This window comes from Psammomys obesus, unplaced genomic scaffold, assembly GCF_907164565.1.
Source record: "Psammomys obesus unplaced genomic scaffold, mPsaObe1.curated_primary_1811, whole genome shotgun sequence".
NCBI classification, from domain to species: domain Eukaryota; kingdom Metazoa; phylum Chordata; class Mammalia; order Rodentia; family Muridae; genus Psammomys; species Psammomys obesus.
The window spans coordinates 27,709,905-27,721,429 of NW_026593286.1; the positions used below are offsets into that span (position 1 = coordinate 27,709,905).

The 11,525-nt window shown below is 46.1% G+C and overlaps 1 long non-coding RNA gene across 1 annotated transcript in view; it reads left to right on the plus strand.

Moving 5' to 3' along the window:
• The window catches only part of LOC129683907 (uncharacterized), a 5,690-nt gene extending 3,724 nt beyond the window's left edge, over nt 1-1,966 (plus strand). Inside the window, exon 3 of the long non-coding RNA XR_008721217.1 lies at nt 1,689-1,966. This is a non-coding gene — a long non-coding RNA (uncharacterized LOC129683907). The remainder of the gene's footprint in view (nt 1-1,688) is intronic.
• Nucleotides 1,967-11,525: the final 9,559 nt, after the last annotated feature.

Consider the following 11,525-nt stretch of genomic DNA (forward strand, 5'->3'; position numbering starts at 1 on the left):
TTTCTTTCTTTCTTTCTTTCTTTCTTTCTTTCTTTCTTTCTTTCTTTCTTTCTTTCTTTCTTTCTTTCTTTCTTTCTTTCTTTCTTTTAGGCGTTACTAGATGCAGGTGCTTAGAAAAGGTTTTCTTTTTCTTTTTTTTTTCTTTCCTTTTTTTTTTTTAAAACTTTTGGGCAGAACCTGGTTTCTGATGAGCCAGTGATTGTCTGTAATAGGAGAGAGAGGCACAAAAGCCTCCCCAGACAACAGCCTGTTCTCGGTGGGGTGGCCATGGGCTGCGAGCATGGTGGAGGGAGATTGAGTATTTATTAAAATATCTTTTGTCAGCCAGATTTATTTTCATCTGCCTTCACGAGATGTGATAGTTTTGCATCAGCACATCTAAATGAAATAATTTGCTAAAGGTCGAAAGCAATTCCCTCCAGCCAGTTTTCATTTACCTTCTAATTAATAACTAAACGCCCATGCATACGTTAGTCCGAGGCTCATGCATAAAATAATAACTAAGGTTTATTGAACACCTATTATGTTCCAGGCCTTTTGCATGCATTAGCTCAAATCCTCACAACCCTGGAAGGCAGGAAAACCCTTTAGTGGAGGGGGAAAAATGCCTAGATAGGCTCTATAGTTTACCCTTGGTCATGCAAATTACCAAGTCGGGCCAACACTCCAAGCTCTCTCAAGCCACCACCACCATGCTGCGAGGCTGCCTACAAGGGTTGGGTGCTCATGCCATCTGCTGCTGCTGCTGCTGAGGAGAGAGGGGAGAGGTCAGTGTGGACGTTGAGTCTGACTTTCCTAGTCAAACATGTCCCTAGAAAGGGACGGCTAGTCACCCAAAGCTTGCTCTTCTTGATTGTTGTGGCGTGTGTGGGGGTGCGGAGGATGAACGCTGTCTGAGGCAGGCATCCTCTTTACTCAGCTCTGTTTTCTTCCGTCACTTCCTCATCAAGTGACTGCAGGTCACTTGCTGGTGGCTGCAGGTGACCTACAGAGCATGTGTTGAACCGTCTGGCAGATTTAGACATGCCTTACTTGGAAAGGTGAACGGGGCAAAGCCGTGATGACGTCTGAGCCGCCGATAGCACGTGGGCTTCAGAGTGCTGTCCGGCGTTCCTTCCAGGGAGACGCAGCGAATGAGGTTAAGCAGGTTTCTGAGGCCAGGACTGGGGCCACCCTACTGCAACCCAGCACTAAGAAGTGTGAGGCAAGAGGATTCGAAGTTCAAAGCCATCCTTGGCTTGATAGGGCGTTGGAAGGCAGCCTGGGCTACATAGTGTCCACAGTGCTGGGGTTTCAGGTGCATTGCATAATGCTTGACTTTTTGTACAGGATCTGAAACCTTCATGTTTGGGAAGCAAGCCCATCCACCCAGTAAACCATCTCCCCAGCCCCCTCTGTTGATTCTTTGAGACAGTATTTTAGGCTAGCCTTGAATTCCTTCTATAGCCAAGGCTTCAGTAGCTGATCTTCCTGCCTCTAATTCCCAAGTGCTGGGATTATAAGAATGACTGAGCCATAATTCTCTTAATATGTTAAGCTTGAACAAGCCAGATAAAATTTGAACCATTCTGAGTGCTTATTTGGCATTGCAGTTTAGTGACAAACGGCTAAATGGGCTCCCTAGAGTCTCCCTTTCATTACAGCGGCAATTTTGGTGAATTTTCTGATGTTGGGCTTCCCTCTTTCAGTGTCAGGACATTACCTAAGACATACACCACAGAGAAGCTTCTCAAAAGAGATACGACTCACCCGCATCAAGCCAAAGAGGACCCGGGACCCTCAGCTTGTTCAAGTCCAGATTCCTCCCAATGCCTTGCTCACCAACTAAGAGGAGATTCAGGGATCTCTCCATCCAAAAGAGTCCTCAGTAAATTCTGACGTGGAGAAAGTTCTGAAGATCACCATTGAGATATCAAAAAAACAGGAATACAAATAATAAAAGCACAGGTATAGTTATTCTTTTTTTCATTGTGCAGGGGTGTGTTGCATGTGCAGTATTTAGGTTCATGAGAGTGGGCAGTCTGTGAATGCATGTGTGTGTGTAGTGTATAGGTTCACGTGTGTTCCGTGTGTGGTCAGCACACGGGTACATGTGTGTGGGAGCAGTATGTGGGCGCTCGGGTTCTGAATTTAGGTCCCTTTGCTTGCTAGGCAAAGCTCTACTGGCTGTGGCCTACTCCCTGACCCTCAGCCTAGCTCTTAGAATAGCAAGCACGTTGTATGAAGTGGGGTTCGGCCTCCAGCAACATCCCATGAAAAGCGGCACAAGGTCCGCATTCACACCGAGCTCTGTTGCCCCAGCCCTCGTTATCTGTCTGTGTTTAAAGGTGATTCATCCTTTCCCTTTGAGTAAGCCTTGCAGATTCCTAATTCCTGTGAGGAGTTTGGAAATCTGGGGCTCCTGGCGTCTCCTCCCAAATTACTGGCAGCCTTTGTTCCACTGGAGCGTTTACTGGAATTTTTGAAACTCTCACCTGCCTGTGATGTCTCATGACTGGCGAAAATTCAGCTCACCTCTTTCCTCATCCAGCTCACGGAGGCCCTGGATTGTCAACCTGCTCCCTACGCTCCACCAGTTTGAAAGTGGGAGAGAGGGGAATCTTATGGCAATTTGCATAAAAATATTTTTCCAAGAGGGGAAAAAACAAAACAAACCTCTTGTCAACCAGACCACACCTTCTCGTCTACAAAGCCTCTCCAGATGATGTGGCAGAAGATTTTTTTTTTTAATTTTTATCGAGTGGATGATTAGTTTCCAATTAAATTAGCAACTACACCAATCCCAGCTGCTCTTGTTTCTTGCCGCCTGCTTTGATTATCGGATGCAACGAACTTCTTTCCCCTCTCTTAATATTTTAACTCGAGCAAGCCCGATAAGCTTGCAGGCCTCTGTGGGGCACTGGGGTGACGTCACACCAGCGCAGTTGGGCCCTGCAGGGGCAGCGTCGGGAGCTGATCTGCAAGGCACTCCCATTTTTTGTGTCAGAGTTATTTTGTTTACACTTTCCAATTAAAAATATTTATTTTTATTTTTACTTTAGGCATATGGTTCTTTTGTCTGCATGTATGCATGTGAGCCAGGTCATGACTGGTGCCGTCAGAGGCCAGGAAAGGCCTGGAGCTGGAGTTACAGGCAGCCAGGTGGGCGCTGGGAACTGAACCGGGGTCCTCTGCAGGAGCGGCAAGTGTGCTTAACCTCTGAGCCAGGTCTCCACCCTCTTATGTCTCAATTTTTCAAGAGATTTGATATTAATTTGGCTTCATCCCCCCATCTCCTATTGAGGATAGAATTTCTGGCAATTATCACAGTGTGTCATTAGAACGAAAGTCATTTGAATATTTTATTGGCAGGCTAGAGGAAGAGCTTGAATTGTCATGATGAGGTATTATTTGTATAGCATGGCCATTAAGGAGTAGGTTTTGTATCAGTTGATGATTCATTCATTTGTCATTTCAGCAAACATTTATTAAAGATCCATTTTGTGTCTTGTGTTTCTGGTTCTGAGAAGAAATACAGTATCTCCGTCAGGCTTTTCCAATTAGCGGAGGATAAGTGCAAGGCCTCGCAGATGGCACTCATGCGCTTACGGTTCTCTTTTGTGGACACTGTCCCCGGTGTTCAGGGCAGCTCAGGACGGGCGCTTTCTCAAGGGACTGTCGAGCTTTGGTTCCACATTCACCATTTACCTGTGGCCAGTTTGAGCCCCATCCTTTTTTTTTTCAGTCAAGCAATACCAATATATTGCAGCCGAACTGGCCATCTGTGATTCTTTTTAAAAATGTATACATGTATGTACGTTCACATGTGTGGACTCAACATGTGTTCGTGCGCATTCTGGTGGAGGCCTGATTAAACCGGGTGTTTTCATTCTCCAACTTGCATGTTCAGGTTAGTTTTTTTTTCCTTCCTGCTAACTTGACACAATCTGGATTCCCCTGGAACTGGAGTTACAGATGGTTGTGAGCTGCCTTGTGGGTGCAGGGAATTGAACCCTCGTCCACTGGAAGGGCAGCAGGTGGCTTCAACCGTAGAGCCGTCTCTCCAGCCCCCACTTTGCTTTTCTTTGACTTCTGTACTCTTGGGTATAAGTATTCCGATGCTCTTTAACTGGCGCAACCTCTTCTGTAGAAAAAGAGAGGCAATCCTAAGAGCTCTTAGGCTGTCACCCTTTTAGAAATATCGTCAAGGAAAGAGGATTTGGGGGCCACACAAAGCGTTCCGGTGAGCTTCAAACAATGGTGGGCTCAGCATTCGACTGACTTGACAGTACAAAAGGATTCATAGCTGTATCTAATCAAATGAAAATAGCCCTTGCTTCCAAATCAGCCCTATTGTGTTCTAGAACACAGAAGGTTCTGCGGAGGAGAATAGCTGAGAAGACACAGTGCGTAGCTTGATATTACACAGATCATTTGCATTAAAATACAGGCTTCGGGGGGGGGGTGGGCTTGGCACTAGATGTCTGTGTTTCAATCTGCCTTTGTCTTTTACCCACTGGATAATGTTGAGCAAGCTTCTTTTCCACTCTGGGCTTGTTCTTTTAACCATAGAATGAGGGAAATGGTGGGGTCTGTAGGGTGGTTTGAATAAAATGTCTTTCTTAGGTCTCGGGTATTTGAATCCTGGAGTCCCCGTTGAGTGGCTGTTTGCAAAGGATGAGGACGTGTGGCCTCGTTGGAGGAGGTGTGACATGGGGGGTGACCTTATGGTTCCAAAAGCCTCCCTCCATCCCCACTGAGCTCTCTCTGCTTTCTGTTTGTGGGTCAGGGCGTGGGCTCTTCGCTGCTCCAGCGTCATGCCTGCCTGCTACCATACTTCCTGCTATCACGGTGATGGACTCGGTCCCTCTGCTACTGTAAGCGTCAAATAAACCCCTTCTTCCGTTAGTTGCCTTGGTCACGATGTTTTATCACAGGAATAGAAAAGTAACGAGCACAACCTACTTTTCTGGGAGCCATGAGGATGAAATGGGTAATTCCTTCAGCACATCATGGGTGTTTAGCACAAGTCCAAAGCCGGTTGCTTGCTGTGGTTTGGGAGCATGGCCTGTCCTAACTCTCGTTTCTGGGTTGCACAATGTTGGAAATGCAAGGTAGTGTGTTGATAGATGATGAGGCATCTTATTATTTTTGACACATCCACCCAGCGACTGTATTTAGTGAGATTTGGAGCTAAGTACTTACTAACTTATGAATGTAAGTGCCAGCCCACGGGCCTGAGCCTAGCAAAGTTCCTGGGCTGAGGGAAACTCCATAGCAAATAGGGATTAGGAAGAAAGTTAACATTTTCCGTTTCACTGCGATTCCCCAGAAAGCTACATCCGCTGGCCACAGCTCCATGGGAGAGGGCAGTTCTCGCCTTAGTCATTATAATTTGGTGTTCAGCTTCTTCCCACCCAACATGTAATCACAGGCAAACATGACTCTGAGTTCATATATTGTTTAAGGTCTGAGTTGGGTTCTCTGGGGCGCTGGCAACATTTTGTTCAGTGTGTGTATGTGGGTGTGTGTTTAGTAGCTAATACATTCACATGGTGCAAATGTTAAAAAAAAGTAGATGTTTCGTGGAACCCCTCCCCCCCGCCCCGTCTTCAAAGTCCAGGACCTCATTGGTAGTTACTTACCAAGTCAGGTTTGCAGCAATGAAGGTCAGGAGGCCTGACTTTGTGGGAGCTTGGATTTCACTGTTTGGTTAGTATCATCCCTTGAGATTCTCCCTCTTCCTTTCTGAGATAGAATCTGGCTCTGTAGCCCAGGCTGGCCAGAAACTATGTGGTCTTTCTGTCTCAACTCTCCTAGTGCTAGGATTACAGGCGTGTGCCATTCACATCTGGCTATTAAAATTCTGAATAATTTTGAACATCGCCATTTCATTTTGCCTTGAACCATGCAAATATATGGCCTGTTCCTACTCCCTTGGCTTTTTCGCTCATGCATGTACCTTAAAGATTCTTTTCATTTCTATATATAAAGGACTTATATTTTTTACAATCACCTAGTAGTAATTCCTTGAGGATTTAGATAGATCCATTTCTTGTTAGGTTGGGAATTCATTAAGAGCTTCCAATCCCAACTTTCTAGCCTTTTGATGCTTCCAAACTTGTGAGAAAGAAACCAAGAGAAAAGCACCAGGAATTTTCTCTCTGGCTGGGTGCCTCATGTAACCTGTACTGAGTTAGATGCCATCAAATGCCATCTTGTCCCTTTACCCGCTAACTGCCTGTCCACACTATATCCCACGTCTCTTTTCCCCACTGTCCCGCACTGTAGCACCTCCATCCTGTTACTGCGATGCTGCTGGGATGATGTCATCTAGCCTCTATCAGTCACCCCACATCACTTCTGTCGGCTCCAATCTGGAGGAAACTGCTTAGGGCAAATGATACAGTGGCTGCTGGAGACACATTTTTAAAAACTCCTCTTCCATTCCTCTTCATTCCCACAAATCATCATTTCTTGATGAATCTGTGGTCACGGCTGGACAATCCTCCACTTTTGGGAGGAGAGTAAAGGCCCTCCTTCCTAAGGAATCTCAGGACTGGTGAACGGTACTAGGGAAGCATTCTAAAGCCTGAAACTCATTTGGAAGCAGCCAGTGCTCTGGCTCTGTTACAGACTCCAAGCCCCAAAGTTCCTCTTGATGTGACATTGACAGCTCACTCACTCAGAAACTAGTACTGTCTATTGGGAATTTAGTCACACCACGGTGTTCTGAACAGGGCTCCTTTGGGAAGAGTAGAACGGGTAATCCACATTCCCTGAGGGGTGATACTGCAGGCCTCAGCATGGGTGGGTGGCCTGGCTGTCCCCCTCCCTTGCTACAACTTGGACTTGAGGGCATACATGAAGACTGACACATACTTGCCCTTGACACAGATGTTCGGTGGTAAGCATCAATGCAGTGGATTTCAGGAAGCTGGGGCATGCCTCAGTGACCAGAGTTGGCTGTACAACAGTTGGGCAAGGCGCCCAAGACATTCGGTAGCACATACTCTCTCTCTCTCTCTCTCTCTCTCTCTCTCTCTCAGCAAAGTGAATGGAGAGATCAACAGTCCTGTTATGCTAGAACCTCTGTTCTTTTGAAGGCAAGAGAAACCACAAACCACTCAACGGCTTACGTTTCCTTGATTCAATCATGCCATGCCCTTGGCACCTGAAAGGAAGATTAATAGATGCTAAAAATGCACTTCTTGAGTCCAATGCCATTGCCAGGGAAAGCTTCCAGGTATCCCGAGAAAACACTGGGGGGGAAAACAGGCTACAATTCCAATTAAACACCATATTGAGTACTTTGGTCTCAGTACACTCTATTTGTTTAGTTTCTAAGAATATTTGATAAGAGGAGTGCTAGAGTGGCAAAAAATTAATTAAAGGAAGAAAGAACAATCTTAAGAGAGAAAGGGAGGGGGAAAACTAAGAATTTGTAGATGCTTCATCCCACACCTGTCAACAATTAATTAATCACTAATTCCTTCATTATTTGCAACTTAAGAATCTCTTCACCCCAGACAAAAAAAAAAAAAAAAACACCACACAAATCAAGGTTATTGGGTTTTTTGTTTTACTTGTCTAACACATTCTGAAATACAATCTCTAAAATCGGTTTGGCTGGCGCTAACCTTATTGGAATATGGCTGAGCGTTGCTGACTTGGGGCTTTGGGATCAGCAAAATCTCCCCACATCAACATGCAAAGCATGAGAGTCCTGTTTTCCTCATACTTCATCACGTGTTCCACATTACTTGGGTACCAGAAAGAATTCGCCAGAGCATCTACAGCTGTCTGCATGGGGTGGATGGGAACAGGGAGGGAAGAAAGCTATCACCACGGCCATCCTGTGCTACTGGCCTATCTGTCATGCATCTGTCTGTCTGTCTATCATCTATCTATATATCATCATTATCTATCATCCATTTGTCTAGCTGTCATTTATCATGTTTATCATTTATCTATATATCATCATTATCTATCTGTCATAATTATCTATCATCTATCTATTTATCCTATCTATTTATCCTATCTATCGATCTATCTATCTATCTATCTATCTATCTATCTATCTATCTATCCTATCTCTATCTAATCTATCATCACTATCTATCTATTTCTCCATCATCTACTCATTCATCATCTATCTCACAATATAATAAACAATACATTATGTAGATTTTGCTACATTTTAAAATTTATTATAATTTTTGTGTGTATATATGGTGTGTGTGTGTGTGTGTGTGTGTCTGTGTCTGTGTATACTTACATACCATGGTGTATGTGTGGAAGTCAGAAGACAACTTCTGTGGGTTCCAGAGATCAAACTCAGGTGTTCAGGCTTGCACAACATATACTTTTATCTGGTTAGCCTGAGAATGGATGGACAATATTCTGACAGTCTGCCCTTCTACCCAGGGTGGAGACCAAGCGTGTTCATTGCCTGTCTACGCAGTGATATGCTCCTGTTTTACTCTTACCTGCTTGCCCTTCTCAGAGTTAGCAGCTGAGAATCTTAACTAACATGATTTATGGCTGTGTTGTGTCGTGCCTGGCCTGACACTGATTGAGTCTCTTATCTCCCGTCTGTGTCCTTCCTGATAACAACCACCCTCTTAAGTATCAGTGAGAGCATCAGCTCTGGGTGAGGCTGCGTGTCATGAGTGTATTCTGACTGTCATCCTCGTCTGAGCTGCCACTTGCCTTTGCACAGCTTGAATGGACTTTTGGTGCCACAGGAGGCTCAGGCCGTGCCCCTAAGCATGCCTTCCCTGTGCTTTGGATAAATTTGGGGAATACACTTTCTAAAAGGCAGCACAGGGTCAGTTGCTCAACCTCCCAGGCCCTGTCAGGAGTTGATGGGTGTGGTGACAGCCCACCCTGCTGTCCCCCTCCTTCCAGCCCTGTCCCCATAAACATCAATGTGTTTTCCTTTTTATGGGTGCTGCAGTCACATGGAAGCCTGGAGAAGGCTAGTGAAGGACACAGTCCTAGTAAGATCAATGAACACAGGGATGGGGGACTGAGGTACCCCCCCAGAGGCTCTTTGGGAGATAAAAACATGGGGGGCCTGGGAGAGTGGAACAAAACTTTCGTCTAAGCCTGGCTTTTGAATTGGCCCCAGATGCAGTGACATTTTCTTTTTTGGCTGCTTTGAAAAAGAAAGAGAGGAGAAAATGTAGACTGTGACATTAAAGATGGATGGGGCTCAGACAAATTGAACAGCTTTGAAGGCTTCCCCAGTGCTGAGCGGGCGGAGGGCAGGTCTCCACGGCGTGCTTCTGGGAGATGCAGGCTCTCTTCCTAAGCCTGGAGAAAGCTGCATAACGAAATGGCAGCTTTCAGGCCGGCCTTCTACCAAGGACGTTTAATATTTAACATTGTTCTGGCTGGTGAGTGTGCCCGGCTTGGCTCATCTACTTTTGGTTGACATTTGCAGCAGCGGTTCTTGGAGGTGAAAGGTTGGGCACCAGGCAAATCCACCCATTGGGCTTTTGGGTCTGTTCGGGAGCCCTGTCCTAGTCAAGGTACCTCGCACCCTGTGCCTGACTGTGCATTCAGCTTTAGAGCAGCTTGCTCCAGTTGGCCTCACTGTGTGTGAAAAGCAACCTGACGGGGGTAGAAAGACAATTCATTTTTCGTGGGGCCTCTTGGCTAACCTATCTGTGGCCCCTTATTTCCTAATGTGCAGGGTGGAAAGAGGAGAAGATAGATGATAAAGAGGACACTAAAATTGCATGTATGTCTCCTAGAGGCAAAGATGTAAAAAGTACCGATTCATCTAGCCACCCCAAGATGGGGGCTCTCTCTCTGTCTCTCGCCTCCCAGCTGGTCCAGAGCACAGCAAAGCCTGGTGTATCCTCCTCATGTTTGACAGTCCCCGCGCCTCAGCTCAGTTTCCATGCCCTGCCTGCTGAGATCTACATCCGTGTAGGGAGAAAGCAACCCCTTTCCCTGCTTACCCACAAGAATTATATCCCAATGTCCGGGCTCATCTGTAGGGGGATCTGTGTACCCTGATCAGGAACGGGAGTGGTAGAGTTAAAAATTTAAAAAAAGACCATCTCTGCCTGGACCTGTCTCTGTGTGGCTGACTTTAGTGATCAAAGCTGGTGCTGGTCAGCAGAAAGAACCTCACCTAGTTATGAGTTAGATTGGTTTCAGTTGGTGTTGGCTAGCAGGGACTCCCTTTTTGATTAGTAGAGCTGAGCTGACTTCTCTCGCCTCTGGGCTCTGATCCCACAAAGCAACAGAAATTGAAATAGTGGGGCGGTAAGCAGTGGCAGTGAGGTCCGCATTGGGGAGAGAACTTCGGGGACCTCCCGTCTTGTTCACTGTAACACGTCCTTCCGTGATGGGAGCCGAGAGCTCCCACATAATGAATTTCTCCTCCGGTAATCATTCACCAGTGCATTGTGACCTGTGTATTTTTTTTTTTTTTTTTTTTGCTGTGTTACACATTTCCAGACTTCCACAGTGACTTGTCAGCACCTAGGAAAAATGAGTTGGACATGACCCATCTCTTTGAAATATGCCCTCCCCAGCTGCCTTTCGTCTTGGTTGAGAGAAGGAGTAGGTGGACCACCTGGAATGGCACGGGGGCTGTGAGGAGACTCCAGGCTCATCTCCCAGGCAGATTAGCGCAGGCGTGCCAAGCCTGTGGCGCTCTTGCCATGCTAAGCCCCAGTATTGGGTCCAAATGGCTCCGCGGTGGCCCCTGCCTTCCGCACCTGTTGTTCCCCGTAGAACAGTGAGCTTTGCAGGCAGCGTCTTTCTTCTCGAAGGCATGGGTGCAAATGGTGGCGCCATTAGACATCTGGACACCCCCATGGGTTCTCACAGACCCTGGGGTGACGGCAGGGCACAAGGCTGTCGTCTGAGTCACGTGTGTGCTCGTCACCATCTGCAAATGTAATTCTAACCACGCGGTCAATTGTAAGAAGGGGTTTATAACCAGCCTTTATTGCATTTGTGGATCGTGACGACTAAACAACAGATGGGAAACCAACCAAGATTTCTAATCTCTACCTCCTTGCTGAGGGAGTGAGCAGGGCTGAGCGAGTCGATTGGTGGCCTCTCTGTGGTTGTCTATAATTAGGGCAAACACTACATCCCCATTTTCTGCCCTGGTTTTTTTTTTTTTTCCACTCATTCTAATCAGGCAGCAAACACTATTTTTTGTTTGTTTGTTTGAATACCATAGCTGTTGAATTCTAGAGAAATCGTTGGTAGAAGGGAAGCTCCTCAAACAATATTACCAGATAAAATGCAGAATGCAACTGAATTTCCTGTGAACGATGAATAAGGTGAGATGAAATACATCCTGTGTTACAATTTCTTCTGCTTAGAAGAAATATGATGGGCTAGGGTGATGGCTCATGGAGTAAAAGTATTCTCTGTGTAAGCCTGACAGCCTGAGTTTCATGTCTTGAACCCATGATGTTTTGGTTCTAGAGCTCCCAATTTCCAACCAGCAGTGTGTCACACAGGCACACACACACACACACACACACACACACACACACACACACACACAC